Raw genomic sequence first — 16,447 nt, forward strand, 5'->3', positions numbered from 1 at the left:
AAATGGTCTATCTGCTTCTAAAATCCTAAATATCCAGTAAACCATTTCATGACAATTACTCATTTATTGATGCTCCAAGGATATTATACTGATAAAAATCAGGAATAAAGGTTATTGAAACATTCTTCAAATCCTCTAATTTTCTTTGGTAAAAAGCATGTTCCACTCTAAATTGCAGAACAATTATTTATTCTTCATGCTCCAACGGTCAAATTGTCAAATAAATTATCTTAAATGCCTCTCCTCTTCTTAGCCCAAAGACATGGATGGCAATGATACGATAGATAAAACCCTTCTATTCTCCAGTTTTGTTTACTCTCTAGGGCCAGTAGTAACAGGTGTGTCCTGTCACAGGAGCACCCTTGTAGTTGTGTTTTAGAACTCAGCTGTGCCTTTAAACTCCTCCTTGAGGGAGATTTGTATTTCCCAGGGATCTCAGAGAAAGAGATGAAACACAGAGCCAGATACATTTTTCTCTCTCCACCAGATCGGGTGAGGTCTGGCCCTCTCTCGATGTGCCTCTCCGTGCCTCTGCCATGCTATCTATCGCAGCTTTGCCACAGGGCATGTTCTCTACAGATTGCTTGTGAGTCACTGGCCTGGGCTGTGATTCTCTCTGTCTGCAGTGCTCATGCATTTCCAACTGTGCCTCGAGAAACTGACTCAAATTGTCTTTGGAAAGCACTACCAGATTATACAGAAAACTTCAAGGGTCTGAGAAATGTAGGGTTGTCTGTGGCTTCAAAATGTAACACAATTGAAGCAGATTTCCAACAGTACCTTGAGAATCTGACTCAACCTGCTTGGGGAATATAGTGAGCAACTTACTTCAAGTGTCTGATAAAGGCTATGACTGAGATCCTGGAGTTGTGCCGTTCACGGCATCATAATGTAACAAATATGAAGTTGATCAGAAGTGAACTTTTATTTGGTGACATTTTCTGGTCACACTTTGAATCAACATTGACGTTTCTGTTAGCTTTGAGAGGTCATTGGTTTGGTAATGAGTAAAAGGCATTTTGGTTTCAGAGAAGTCTGTGTAAACATTTACATTTGAGTCATTTTATCAGACGCTCTTATCCAGAGCGACTTACAGTTAGAGTGCATAGATTTTTTTTTTTATACTGGCCATCGAACCCACAACCCTGGCGTTGCAAGCACCATGCGCTACCAACTGAGCTACACGGGACCACAAGTAAACACAAGTACATTATAGTTAACTAACTATACGAAGCTTAAATGCATCTTCTTAAGTCCTTTTTAAGCTAGACACATTCATGTTCAGTTTAGATCAAACGACCGAAACGGAGTCCACATTTTTACAATCTCTTATTAATGAAATATTTAGAATTCAATACAGAATCTCGGTCTGTTAAATTTAAAACTCACACAAGGTTGAATTAAGCAAATCATATATCTTATTAGTCATGCGGTTGGTTACTTTTTATTTGTTTTGTGTTCTCTGCCATTATTTAATAATCCTGTCTACTTGGTATGAGCAGAGTAGGAACTATTTTTCACCCTCTACTATAGACGGGTCTTACTTCACCAAAACTGACCAAAAGCATGCTGTCTGGAGGACTTGGTGTGCGTCCCAGACTGTTTTCCTAATGACTTGTGTGCTTCCCTCTTGTCTCCTGGGAGGCCTTGCCTTCCCAGCACCCCAACAGTGTTAACCATTTGTTTTTGACCCCGATCATGAATGTGTGGTGCAAGTAGACTATTCAAGATGGCACAACAGTATACAGCCTGACCTGGTGTCTTGCATTCTCCCCAAAATGACCATTCAGACCATCTAAACAACAATTTTCTCTGTTTCTCCTTTAGAAACCCATCTCACTTAATGGTCTCAAAGTGGGTAGTGTTATGTGAAATTGATTTTTGACCACAGAGATATTGAACTCTGTCTGTCACTCTTGCTCACTTGCTCTCTCGCTCTCGCTCCTTCTCTCTTTTCAAAACAGTTTTTTATGCAGGCAAGAAGGGATTGCTCTGTGGGATTGCTCTGCTTCCTTAGAAGGGATTGCTCTGTGTGGCTACTAGACCAAACCGGACCCCACTGCAAGCCTCAGCGGGATGGTCTGGCAAGGAGGACATGGAACGACAGATCAAAGAGATGGAGGGATGAGGGATGTACTGTGTTGGACTGAAAATGAGAAAAATCAACATCCAGTCTTTCTGGACACCATTATTAGATTGTGTCGGCCTGAACAGAGAGGGGAAACTACTTTAGTTGATGGGATTGATTAACAGAGCTGGGCCCTAGGTAATACCAACACTACCGTGGTCCTCTGTAGCTCAACTGGTAGAGCACGGCGCTTGTAACGCCAAGGTAGTGGGTTCGATCCCCGGGACCACCCATACACAAAAATGTATGCACGCATGACTGTAAATCGCTTTGGATTAAAAGCGTCTGCTAAATGGCATATTATTATATTATAACAGGAGGAAAACTTGTTTTGTGTGGAGTTGAGTGAAGACCGGTATTTTCTGCAGTGGTAGCAAATAGGATTATGTGGAATGGTAGGGCCTCAAAAGGAAAAGTTGTTTTATTTGGAACGGAGTTAAGACTGATGGAATTAGTAGTGGCTCAAAAAGATGGACAGTAGGTTCCTTTGTAATTTATAATCTCCTGCCAGCAGGAATTTGTACTGTAACGTAATTGTACAAAAGGAGATATAAAATAACAATCTGCCCTGTTGGTAAAGTTTGATGTAAGCCTCTGTCTGCTTACTGTTCAGCCAGTGACGGTTTACCCAAATTACCTATCTAAAATCATTCTAAACTGGGAGATTTGTACTGTACATAAATTGCATTGTATATTTTATGCAGGAACTAGCCAACATTTTAAGGCACTCAACTCAAGTTATATGAAAATGGGGGAAGAGTGAAGTTCTTTGTTCCCCAATCACACACCTCCGCACATCCCAGCCTAATTTGTGTTTGTTGACAGTTAGCCCTGACCAGAGAGCAGATAGGTCTCTGTAGGCTATTTTCCTCAGGTGCATTGAGAATGTAAGTAATTGATGCTGTTAAAGAGGCGCCTCTGTGGCTTGATCTAGGATATGTTACTCAGGTCCTCCACTCCTAAAAACATCTTGGAATAGCAGTTTATAATTACTCTGGCCCTGGCCCTGTCTGAGTGGGGTTGGGGAAGCATGACTGCTATAGATGTAGGTACAAGAAAGTCATTAGATCATCTCATTAAAATCTGAATAACCCTGTAGAGTGGGAGAAATGGATCTATGGGTTACACACCATACATCATAAAGAGGTCTAAAGAAGGAATTGCATTTTGTGCAATAATACATTTGCGGAAATTCATGATCAGGTTATTGGTAGTATCACAATTGATTAATGACCCTACTAACATATCCTGTGATCTAACAACTGTACTGCTGTAAATCAACTCTGCTCATATTGCTTCACTTCTTAGCTCTGTTATCGCTCTTAATTTCCAATTAGGCTATTTCCAATAGTGGCTTTTAGAGATGTAATCAAGGTGTTGAGCATTGCTTCCTTCATGTTGCCTGTTGCAAATAAATATAGAAAAGCTGTGGGGTTTACAGTGTAAAGCAGAAATATTTACAGGATATTTTCTGGATCAAAAAGGGGCTTAGGTGGTGGGCGTGGCAGGGGGTGTGGCAGGGGGCATGCCAATGGGTGCGGTCGGCCCATCGGTGTGGCTGAAGTTTTGATAAAACGTTTGTCTGTAACCAGGTTTCCATCCAACCTTTTTATGCGAGTAAACTGATTGTCAGATAAAAACTGTCATGACAGGCCTGATGGAAACAGAAACATTTTCTGTAAACGTTCCAAATGTCGACAAAACAAAATACGCTAGAAAAGGTGGGATCTTTTTGTGTCTGTAAAATGAATTATGCGAGAAATGTCGGTGGAAACGCTTTAATGCACAAATATTGATATAATAATCCTCGGGAAAGCATGCTGTTTATTAGGCTACAGATTAAATAAATTATTATTAACTTCACAGGGCGGTGAAAGTGCAAGGTTGATGCTTGATGCTCTTTTCAAATCAAATTGTATTTGTCACATGTGCCGAATACAACAGGTGTAGACCTTACAGTGAAATGCTTACTTACAAGCCCTTAACCAACAATGCAGTTTTAAGAAAGAATACACAGAAAAATACAATATTAAATAATACGAAATAAAAGTAACGAATAATTAAAGAGCAGCAGTAAAAATAACAATAGCGAGGCTATATACAGGGGGTTAGAGTCCTGCTCAGTTGGTAGAGCATGGCGGTTGCAACGCCAGGGTTGTGGGTTCGATTCCCACGGGGGACTAGTATGAAAATGTATGCACTCACTACTGTAAGTCGCTCTGGATAAGAGCATCTGCTAAATGACTAAAATATAAAATGTACCGGTACCGAGTCAATGTGTGGGGGCACCGGTTAGTCGAGGTAATTGAGGTAATATGTACATGTAGGTAGAGTTATTAAAGTGACTATGCATAGATAATAAACAGAGTAGCAGCATCGTAAAAGAGGGGGGGTGCATGCAAATAGTCTGGGTAGCCATTTGATTAGATGTTCAGGAGTCTTATGGCTTGTGGGTAGAAGCCTCTTGGACCTAGACTTGGCGCTCCGGTACCGCTTGCCGTGCGGTAGCAGAAAGAACAGTCTATGACTAGGGTGGCTGGAGTCTTTGACAATTTTTAGGGCCTTCCTCTGACACCGCCTGGTATAGAGGTCCTGGATGGCAGGAAGCTTGGCCCCAGTGATGTACTGGGCCGTACGCACTACCCTCTGTTGTGCCTTGCGGTCGGAGGCCGAGCAGTTGCCATACCAGGCAGTGATGCAACCAGTCAGGATGCTCTCGATGGTGCAGCTGTAGAACCTTTTGAGGATCTGAGGACCCATGCCAAATCTTTTCAGTCTCCTGAGGGGGAATAGGTTTTGTCGTCCCCTCTTCACGACTGTCTAGGTGTGCTTGGACCATGTTAGTTGTTGGTGATGTGGACACCAAGGAACTTGAAGCTCTCAACCTGCTCCACTACAGCCCCGTCAATGAGAATGGGGGCGTGCTCGGTCCTCTTCTTTTTCCTGTAGTCCACAATCATCTCCTTTGTCTTGATCACGTTGAGGGAGAGGTTGTTGTCCTCGCACCACACTGCAAGGTCTTGGACCTCCTCCATATATGCTGTCTCGTCGTTGTCGGTGATCAGGCCTACCATTGTTGTGTCATTGGCAAACTTAATGATGGTGTTTGAGTCGTGCCTGGCCATGCAGTCATGAGTGAACAGGGAGTACAGGAGGGGACTGAACACGCAACCCTGAGGGGCCCCCGTGTTAAGGATCAGCGTGGTGGATGTGTTGTTACCTACCCTTACCACCTGGAGGGCGGCCCGTCAGGAAGTCCAGGATCCAGTTGCAGAGGGAGGTGTTTAGTCCCAGGGTCCTTAGCTTAGTGATGAGCTTTGAGGGCACTATGGTGTTGAACGCTGAGCTGTAGTCAATGAATAGCATTCTCACATAGGTGTTCCTTTTGTCCAGGTGTGAAAGGGCAGTGTGGAGCGCAATAGAGATTGCATCATCTGTGGATCTTGTGGGGCGGTATGTAAATTGGAGTGGGTCTAGGGTTTCTGGGATAATGGTGTTGATATGAGCCATGACCAGCCTTTCAAAGCACTTCATGGCTACAGACGTGAGTGCTACAGTTCGGTAGTCATTTTGACAGGTTACCTTAGTGTTCTTGGGTACAGGGACTATGGTGGTCTGTTTGCAACATGTTGGTATTACAGACTCAGACAGGGAGAGGTTGAAAATGTCAGTGAAGACACTTGCCAGTTGGTCAGCGGTGCTCTGAGTACACGTCCTGGTAATCCGTCTGGCCCTGTGGCCTTGTGAATGTTGACCTGTTTAAAGGTCTTACTCACATCGGCTACGGAGAGTGTGATCACACAGTCATCCGGAACAGCTGATGCTCTCATGCGTGTTTCAGTGTTACTTGCCTTGAAGCGAGCATAGAAGTAATTTAGCTCGTCTGGTAGGCTCGTGTCACTGGGCAGCTCGCGGCTGTGCTTCCCTTTGTAGTCTGTAATAGTTTGCAAGCCCTGCCACATCCGACGAGCGTCGGAGCTGGTGTAGTACGATTCGATCTTAGTCCTGTATTGACGCTTTGCCTGTTTGATTGTTCGTCCGAGGGCATTGCCGGATTTCTTATAAACTTCTGGGTTAGAGTCCTGCTCCTTGAAAGCGGCAGTTCTACCCTTTAGCTCAGTGCGGATGTTGCCTGTAATCCATGGCTTCTGGTTGGGGTATGTACATACAGTCACTGTGGGGACGACGTCATCGATGCTCTTATTGATGAAGCCAGTGACTGATGTGGTGTACTCCTCAATGCCATTGGAAGAATCCAGGAACATATTCCAGTCTGTGCTAGCAAAACAATCCTGTAGCTAAGCATCTGCTTCATCTGACCACTTTTTTATTAACCGAGTCACTGGTGCTTCCTGCTTTAGTTTTTGCTTATGAGCAGAAATCAGGAGGATATAATTATGGTCAGATTTGCCAAATGGAGGGTGAGGTAGAGTTTTGTACGCGTGTCTGTGTGTGGAGTAAAGGTGGTCTAGAGTTTTCTTCCCTCTGGTTGCACATTTAACATGTGAAAAAACCATCAGTAGAGTTGAAAATGCGATGGAAACCCTTTGTATTTTTTATTCGGTACATGGGAATTTAACCGCAAAAGGTATTTTTATGTGCACTATATCATCAAGCTCAGCCTTTTATCTGCAACAGGTCAATTTGATGGAAACACATCTCTGGTGGGAAAATGCACATATTGTTTTTATGCAGATTTTAGAATATTCACATGAAAATCTGTCACCAATTGGATGGAAACCAAGCTACTGTACAGACATTTTTGCATATTTAAGCCAATATTCTACAATAGATCTGAGACATTTTTGCAGTTTTAAAGGTCCAATGCAGCCGTTTTTATCTCGATATCAAATCATTTTGGGGTAACATTAAGTGTCTTACTGTGATTGTAAGCAAAGAGCAATTTCTCAAGCAAGAATTGTGTTAGGACTGTCTGGACTGAAAACTAGCTATTAGAAAACTAGCTATTATTGGCAGAGTGGTTTTGAACTCTCTTTCTTACTGGTCTAGTAACTAATTTACTGCCTGGCATGCCAAAACTCCATCCCACCAAAGCAGGAAAAAATGTCAGGCGGTCTTTTCGAACAGCTCTTACTCTAAAAGGGTATTATCATAATTTTCACAATTTTACAGTATTATTTCAACATTATAGCGTGGAAATATAGGATGATCACGTTTTTGACTGCACTGGGCCTTTAAAGCAAATTTTCTGTAATTCTATGCATTTTGCCATGGCTAATACTGTGTTATTTTGCTCAAACATAATAACAAAATCAATACTGCATTTCTCCTCAACTGTCTAGTTTCTCTTTTGGTGATTGTTTTTTCTCAAAGATTATATTATGAAAAAATATATAGGTCCATTATCTTTTCTACATAGTTTCCCACTGGGCAAATCTGGTTAAATCAATGTTGTTTCCATGTCATTTCAACCATAACATGCAATGTGATGACGTTGAATCAACATGGGAAAACTGATTGGATTTGCAAAAAACTTTTAAGCTAAATCCAATGAGTGACATTTTTTGTTGATTTCATGTTGAATTTACGACACGTTAGTTGACAACTCAACCGCATTTTAATACAACTGCACGTTGAACTGACATCTGTGACCAGTGGGTTATATCTGGTTTTAGTCATTTTAAGTTTACACTAAAATAGTTTTTCCATCCCAAAAAGTGTGTGTGTGTATACATACATAGTCGTGGTCAAAAGTTTTGAGAATGACACAAGTATTGGTCTTCACAAAGTTTGCTGCTTCAGCGTTTTTAGATATTTTTGTCAGATGTTACTATGGTATACTGAAGTATAATTACAAGCATTCCATAAGTGTCAAAAGCTTTTATTGACAATTACATTAAGTTTATGCAAAGAGTCAATATTTGCAGTGTTTCCCTTCTTTTTCAAGACCTCTGCAATCCACCCTGGCATGCTGTCAGTTAACTTCTGGGCCACATCCTGACTGATGGCAGCCCGTTCTTGCATAATCAATGCTTGGAGTTTGTCAGAATTTGCGGGTTTTTATTTGTCCACCCACCTCTTGAGGATCGACCACAAGTTCTCAATGGGATTAAGGTCTGGGGAGTTTCCTGGCCATGGACCCAGAATTTCGATGTTTAGTTCCCCGAGCCACTTAGTTATCACTTTTGCCTTATGGCAAGGTGCTCCATCATGCTGGAAAAGGCATTGGTCGTCACCAAACTGTTCTTGGATGGTTGGGAGAAGTTGCTCTCGGAGAATGTGATAGTACCATTCTTTATTCATGGCTGTGTTCTTAGGCAAAATTGTGAGTGAGCCCACTCCCTTGGCTGAGAAGCAACCCCACACATGAATGGTCTCAGGATGCTTTACTGTTGGCATGACACAGGACTGATGGTAGCGCTCACCTTGTCTTCTCCGGACAAGGTGTTTTCCGGATGCCCCAAACAATCGGAAAGGGGATTCATCAGAGAAAATGACTTTACCTCAGTCCTCAGCAGTCCAATACCTGTACCTTTTGCAGAATATCAATCTGTCCCTGATGTTTTTCCTGGAGAGAAGTGGCTTCTTTGCTGCCCTTCTTGACACCAGGCCATCCTCAAAGTCTTTGCCTCACTGTGCGTGCAGATGCTCTCACACCTGCCTGCTGCCATTCCCGAGCAAGCTCTGCACTAGTGGTGCCCTGATCCTGCAGCTGAATCAACTTTAGTAGACGGTCCTGGCGCTTGCTGGACTTTCTTGTGCGCCCTGACGCCTTCTTCACAACAATTGAACCTCTCTCCTTGAAGTTCTTGATGATCCGAAAAATTGTTGATTTAGGTGCAATCTTACTAGCAGCAATATCCTTGCCTGTGAAGCCCTTTTTGTGCAAAGCAATGATGACGGCACGTGTTTCCTTGCAGGTAACCATGGTTAACAGAGGAAGAACAAGATTTCAAGCACCACCCTCCTTTTAAAGCTTCCAGTCTGTTATTCTAACTCAATCAGCATGACAGTGATCTCCAGCCTTGTCCTTGTCAACACAAGAGAATCACTGACATGATGGCAGCTGGTCCTTTTGTGGCAGGGCTGAAATGCAGTGTAAATGTTTTTTGGGGATTAAGTTCATTTTCATGGCCAAGAGGGACTTTGCAATTAATTGCAATTCATCTGACCACTCTTCATAACATTCTGGAGTAAATGCAAATTGCCATCATCAAAACTGAGGCAGCAGACTTTGTGAAAATTAGTATTTGTGTCATTCTCAAAATTTTTGACAACGACTGTACATACATACATACAGTACCAGTCAAAAGTTTGGACACACCTACTCAGTCAAGGGTTTTTCTTTATTTTTACAATTTTTTTGCATTGTAGAATAATAGTGAAGACATCAAAACTATGAAATAACACACATGGAATCATGTGTTAAATAAATCAAAATATATTTTATATTTGAGATTCTTCAAAGTAGCCACCTTTTGCCTTGATGACAGCTTTGCACACTCTTGGCATTCTCTCAACCAGCTTCATGAGGAATGCTTTTCCAACAGTCTTGAAGGAGTTCCCACATATGCTGAGCACATGTTGGCTCATCCCAAACCATCTCAATTGGGTTGAGGTCGGGTGATTGTGGAGGCCAGGTCATCTGATGCAGCACTCCATCACTCTCCTTGTTGGTCAAATAGCCCTTACACAGCCTGGAGGTGTGTTTTGGGTCATTGTCCTGTTGAAAAACAAATGATAGTCCCACTAAGCGCAAACCAGATGGGATGGCGTATCGCTGCAGAATGCTGTGGTAGCCATGCTGGTTAAGTGTGCCTTGAATTCTAAATAAATCACAGACAGTGTCACCAGCAAAGCACCATTACACCTCCATGCTTCACGGTGGGAACTACACATGCGGAGATCATCCGTTCACCTACTCTGCATCTCACAAAGACACAGCGGTTGGAACCAAAAATCTCACATTTGGACTCATCAAACCATAGGACACCGGTCTAATGTCCATTGCTCGTGTTTCTTGGCCCAAGCAAGTCTCTTCTTATTGGTGTCCTTTAGTAGTGGTTTCTTTGCAGCAAATCGACCATGAAGGCCTGATTCACGCTGTCTCCTTGAACAGTTGATGTTGAGATGTGTCTGTTACTTGAACTCTGTGAAGCATTTATTTGGGTTGCAATTTCTGAGGCTGGTAACTCTAATGAACTTATTCTTTGCAGCAGACGTAACTCTGGGTCTTCCTTTCCTGTGGCGGTCCTCATGAGAGCCAGTTTCATCATAGCGCTTGATGGTTTTTGCGACTGCACTTGAAGAAACGTTCAAAGTTCTTGAAATGTTCCATATTGACTGACCTTCATATCTTAACGTAATGATAGACTGTCGTTTCTCTTTGCTTATTTGAGCTGTTCTTGCCATAATATGGACTTGGTCTTTTACCAAATAGGGCTATCTTCTGTAGACACCTGCTTGTCTAACATCTCATTCCAAAATCATGGGCATTAATATGGAGTTGGTCCCCCCTTTGCTGCTATAACAGCTTCCACTCTTCTGGGAAGGTTTTCCACTAGATGTTGGAACATTGCTGCGGGGACTTGCTTCCATTCAGCCATGAGCATTAGTGAGGTCGGGCACTGATGTTGGGCGATTAGACGTGGCTCGCAGTCTGCGTTCCAGTTCATCCCAAAGGTGTTCGATGGGGTTGAGGTCAGGGCTCTGTGCAGGCCAGTCAAGTTCTTCCACACTGATCTCGACAAACCATTTCTGTATGGACCTTGCTTTGTGCACAGGGGCATTGTCAAGATGAAACAGAAAAGGACCTTCCCCAAACTGTTGCCACAAAGTTGGAAGCACAGAATAATCTAGAATGTCATTGTATGCTATAGCGTTAAGATTTCCCTTCACTGGAACTACGGGGCCTAGCCCGAACCATAAAAAACAGCCCCAGACCATTGTTTTCCTCCACCACACTTTACAGTTGGCATTGCATATGGGCATGTAGCGTTTTCCTGGCATCCGCCAAACCCAGATTCGTCCGTCGGACTGCCAGATGGTGAAGCGTGATTCATCACTCCAGAGAACGCATTTCCACTGTTACAGAGTCCAATGGCGGCGAGCTTTACACAACTCCAGCCAATGCTTGGCATTACGCATGGTGATCTTAGGCTTGTGTGCGGCTGCTCGGCCATGCAACCCCATTTCATGAAGCTCCCGACTAGCAGTTCTTGTGCTGACGTTGCTTCCAGAGGCAGTTTGGAACTTGATAGTGCGCTACGCGCTTCAGCACTGGGCGGTCCCGTTCTGTGAGCTTGTGTGGCCTACTACTTCGCAGCTGAGCCTTTGTTGCTCCTAGATGTTTCCACTTCTCAATAACAGCACTTACAGTTGACAGGGACAGCTTTAGCAGGGCAATAATTTGATGAACTGACTTGTTGGAAAGGGGAATCCACTATTTTGAAGGGTTGCCACATACTTTTGTGTATATACAGTCGTATGAAAAAGTTTGGGCACCCCTCTGAGGCTGCATAATAATTGACTCTGTCGTCACAGAAAATGATCACAGTGGCATGCCATTCATTTTCTAATAAAAGCTGAGTACTGGGGTATTGTCCAGACAAAGATTTTTTGTGTAGCAATATTAAGTTGTATGAAATTAAATCAGATGTGAAAAATAGGCTATGCAAAATTGTGGGCACCCTTGTCATTCTGTTGATTTGAATACCTGTAACTACTTAGCACTGATTAATTTGAACACACAATTGGTTTGGTGAGCTCATTAAGCCTTGAACTTCATAGACAAATGCATCCAATCATGAGAAAATGTATTTAAGGTGGCCAACTGCAAGTTGTTGTTCTCTTTGACTCTCCTCTGAAGAGTGGCAACATGAGGGCCTCAAAACAACTCTCAAATGACGTGAAAACAAAGATTGTTCAACATTATGGTTTAGGGGAAGGCTACAAAAAGCTATCGCAGAGATGTAAGCTGTCAGTGTCCACTGTGAGGAACATAGTGAGGAAATGGAAGACCACAGGCACAGTTCTTGTTAAGGCCAGAAGTGGCAGACCAAGTAAAATATTGGAGAGGCAAAGGCGAAGGATGGTGAGAACGGTCAAAAACAGCCCACAGACCACCTCCAAAGACCTACAACATCATCTTGCTGCAGATGGTGTCACTGTGCATCGTTCAACAATTCAGCGCACTTTGCACAAGGAGAAGCTGTACGGGAGAGTGATGCGGAAGAAGCCTTTTCTGCACACACGCCACAAACAGAGTCGCTTGAGGTATGCAAACGCACATTTGGACAAGCCAGCTTCATTTTGGAATAAGGTGCTGTGGACTGATGAAATAAAGATTGAGTTATTTGGTCATAACAAGGGGCGTTATGCATGGCGGCAAAAGAACACAGCGTTCCAAGAAAAACACTTGCTACCCACAGTAAAATTTGGTGGGGGTTCCATCATGCTGTGGGGCTGTGTGGCCAGTGCCGGTACTCTTGTTAAAGTTGAGGATCGCATGGATTCCACTCAATATCAGCAGATTCTTGGGAATAATGTTGAAGAATCAGTCACAAAGCTGAAGTATATTTCAACAAGACAACGACCCAAAACACTGCTCAAAATCTACCCGGGCATTTATGCTGAGGAACAAGTACAATGTTCTGGAATGGCCATCCCAGTTCCCAGACCTGAATATCGTTGAGAATCTGTGGGATGATTTGAAACCTAACTGAAGTGGAGATGTTTTGTAAGGAGGAATGGTCCAAAATACCTTCATCCAGAATCCAGACACTCATTAGAGGCTATAGGAAGTGTCTAGAGGCTGTTATTTTAGCAAAAGGAGGCTCTACTAAATATTGATGTGATTTTTCTGTTGGGGTGCCCAAATTTATGCACCTGTCTAATTTCGTTTTGATGCATATTGCACATTTTCTGTTGATCCAATAAACCTAATTTCACTACTGAAATATTACTGTGTCTATCAGTTATTTTATAGATCAAAATGAAATTGCTGATCCAAACACCCAATTATTTATAAATGGAAATCATAGAAATTGTCAGGGGTGCCCAAACTTTTTCATACGACTGTATAGTGTGTGTATATGTATGTGTATTTACTTTTTGGACGTACTGTACAAGTAGAAATGCCTAAAGCTCCTCATGCAGACTCAACATTTATATTGTCACACCAAGACACGCTGTCACTGTCTGTCTAACTAGTGTCTCCAATCCCTGAATACATTAGTGTAGTGGGGGGTCACTACACTTACAAGCAAATATGGGTAACTGTTGGAAAGGAGTATAATAAAACATTGTTATGCAGATTTTTACTTTAGAAACGTATATTATGTTGAGAATGATCTGCAGTCATTATTATTCACTCTGTTTAAAATGTCTGTTTGACTTTGAAAATACTGAATACCAAAAATGCTGGAACCATTTTGTCTTGTAAATCTTTTTCAATTCTGTCTTTTTAGATATACTCCTTGCCAACAACAAATACTGTATGTTGCTCAGATGCTACAGCTATGGAATGTAAAGAAAATCTGGCCTCTAAGAAGAAATACATGTGACTCACCATGTAGCGTATCTGCTGTATCTTCCGGTCTTTTACCACGGAGTGATCAACAATATGCAAATCATAGTCATCTGTCAGAGACATGGAGATGGAGTGATGCAATGAGAAGAAATTAACAGATGGAATCATTGGATACAATCAGAGTGGACAGTAGCTAAAATGTTTCATATGGCACTGAAAGGACAGTATATTACTATTATTTAATTCAGAACCCTGGGGGGGAAATACTAACTAGCAATATATACATAGATACTGATACTCAAATGGGTTTTGCGTGCAAGAGTATCATTATCAATACTAAATGTGATGTCTGGTTGACTGATTTTTCAACTAACTGTTGCTGAATCTGAAAACATGCTCACTAGATTAACATTTTGGGAAAAAAATCATAATCATGGCAACTGTGAGGGTGATTAGTACAGTAGCAATACTGATATTACACCACCCAATGTTTTATCATGTGTTCCACTGAAAATTATAAAGAAATATGTTGAAAGGGTGGTCAGCGTCAACAGACACAATTGTTGAAGTCTTGTTAAATACTGATAGCACTTGATACCACTATGCATTTACTGTTACATGACCTGTCAAAACTGCGTTGTATCAATATCTTCTGAGATGATATTAATGATATAAGAACAAATATGATTAAATACTCACTGTGGTTGTGTATCAGTTCTTCCAACAGCTGTGAGTTTTAGTTTATACAAAAAAGCCAACGGCTCTCAAAGTGATCAAAAAGAAGTCCTAACTGTTGCTGTTGCCTCTGCATCGCACAACAACTCTGCTCTCTCTGCACACCGGCACAAGGCTTGTAGAGTATTACCAGGTTATTTGATGATCATGAGCAACAGGCTACAGCCTCCCCCTTCCCTCTACATCAACAGCTAGCCTCGCAGCTCTGACATCACAGGTGGGATGTGCCATTCTAACATTCTGAGAGCTTTTCACAGAAATCCACAGCAACCAGCATCTGGCTAGTGAGTAGAGCGTAGGGTTCCCCCCTTGAAACAGGAATAATCACTCTCTTTTGACCGTAGACTCACTCTCTTTTGACCGTAGACTCACTCTCTTTTGACCGTAGACTCACTCTCTTTTGACCGTAGACTCATGTGGACGGTTTACATTTGTCCCCTGAAGTTAGCTGCCTGAGGAGGTTCACTCACTGTGGTTCCTCATCACTCTATGTACTCGGATAGCCTTCACTGTGTCCAAAATTAGACAGGTGTGAGCTCACTGTGAGAATAAGTTGGTGGAGGTACAGTCTACCATTGTCAACAGTGCAAAAAAGTGTTTAGTTACTGTCAGATATCCTCTTCCTCCATCCCATTCTCTTTGTCCATTTTTGGTAACGCTTTACAGAAAGTTGATTTTTATACCTGTGTAGTAACTTTGTAATTACACTCTTAACAATATTGGTCCAGCTTTCAGCTGTGGCCTGGCTCAGATGAAGGGACTGCACATGAGCAGGCACACACAATCAGAGCATTCATCGTCTCACGTCTGGGTGATGGGATGTTGAATTGATCTGACAGAAGGAAACGTTTAACACACTCACTTACCTACACACGCTTGTGCATGCTATAGCCTGACTGACCAGTACTAAGCACCCCAGATCTCCCCCTGATGCAACGCTACACACAGAATCTCATTTTTATGCAGTACACTGGAGAGGAATTGAAGGTCTCCTTGAGATGATCAGAGCTTGCTTCATTAAATCGTTTGTAGTTCACCTCATTTGTCTTTTGTGAAAGGATAATGCTCAAATTGCCTGTTGGCGTTTTATTGTGGCAGGTTTCATTCCATCATTGTTGTCACTCAAAGAAGAGATTGTCAATAGTGCATTGATAACTGCATATCAGCTTCCTACAGTAGGGTTGACTTGCTATACTGTACTGTTATTATTAGGATGTATGTAAAGCTACCATGCAGCAGCATCACACAGTGTGGAAGTATGTGGGAGGCAGCTATGACCCCTGGCTATTTCTGACAGATTTCAGCTCTCAAATCCCTGTGTAATTCAGGTGTGAATAACAGCTTGATTGTACTGTACATTCTCTTTGTTTACCAGTGGATAACGGCCACCTCTACAGTATAGGCACAGCATTATTGCAAAAAATATAATTGGTTAACAGTAATTATGGACTCATGTAGCTTTACTACTCTAAAGAGGATGAATTCAAGCAACTCTCCACTCTGCCATGTTAGGTATTCAACTCACTTCCCATAACATCCTCTTGTGGAAGAAATCTGCTCAAAGACAGTACTTCTGGACACGTACTTTAGTATCTCTGCATTAGCATTCATCACAGAACACAATTCTAAGAGCATGAACTCAAACAACTATCGTCTCCGCTGTGTTTGGTATTCAACACACTTCCCCTCCCACCTCATGAAATGTTAAGCCATCCACCTAGTAACTCTGAAAACAGCCTCTTCCATTCAGTTGTACTAGCTAACCCATATGTTGTGTGAACCATTTTGCCAAAGGGTAGGTCTTCCAAAGAATTAACAAACAGTTGATTCAGATCAGTTATCCTCTTGAGGTAATGGCCACTATGAATTAAAAACACATTTAATTATCCAAGCAGTTTGGATCATTGTAAAAAGAACACAATTTAACTTTTTTTCTGAATACAAATCAGCAGGAATCTAATTGCGCTATTAAGTGTATTTGACCATGGCATTCGTTCATATTACTTATCATGAACATAACAATAATTCAAATTCTGTAAGTGGTTTATGTACAGGTAACTGCCAAAATAAAGGAATCACCAACATAAAGCGTT

General features: G+C 42.1%; 1 protein-coding gene across 1 annotated transcript in view; it reads right to left on the reverse strand.

Annotated features, from left to right (window-relative positions):
• LOC121537963 (potassium voltage-gated channel subfamily G member 1-like) overlaps positions 1-14,508 on the reverse strand; it is a 45,034-nt gene extending 30,526 nt beyond the window's left edge. Inside the window, exons 1-2 of the mRNA XM_041845644.1 lie at positions 14,319-14,508; positions 13,659-13,729 (exon numbers count right to left, since the gene is read on the reverse strand). The gene's annotated coding sequence lies outside the window, so the exon portion shown is untranslated. The remainder of the gene's footprint in view (positions 1-13,658; positions 13,730-14,318) is intronic.
• Between the last annotated feature and the right edge of the window lie 1,939 nt (positions 14,509-16,447).

This window comes from Coregonus clupeaformis, chromosome 24 (genome assembly GCF_020615455.1).
Source record: "Coregonus clupeaformis isolate EN_2021a chromosome 24, ASM2061545v1, whole genome shotgun sequence".
Lineage (NCBI taxonomy): Eukaryota > Metazoa > Chordata > Actinopteri > Salmoniformes > Salmonidae > Coregonus > Coregonus clupeaformis.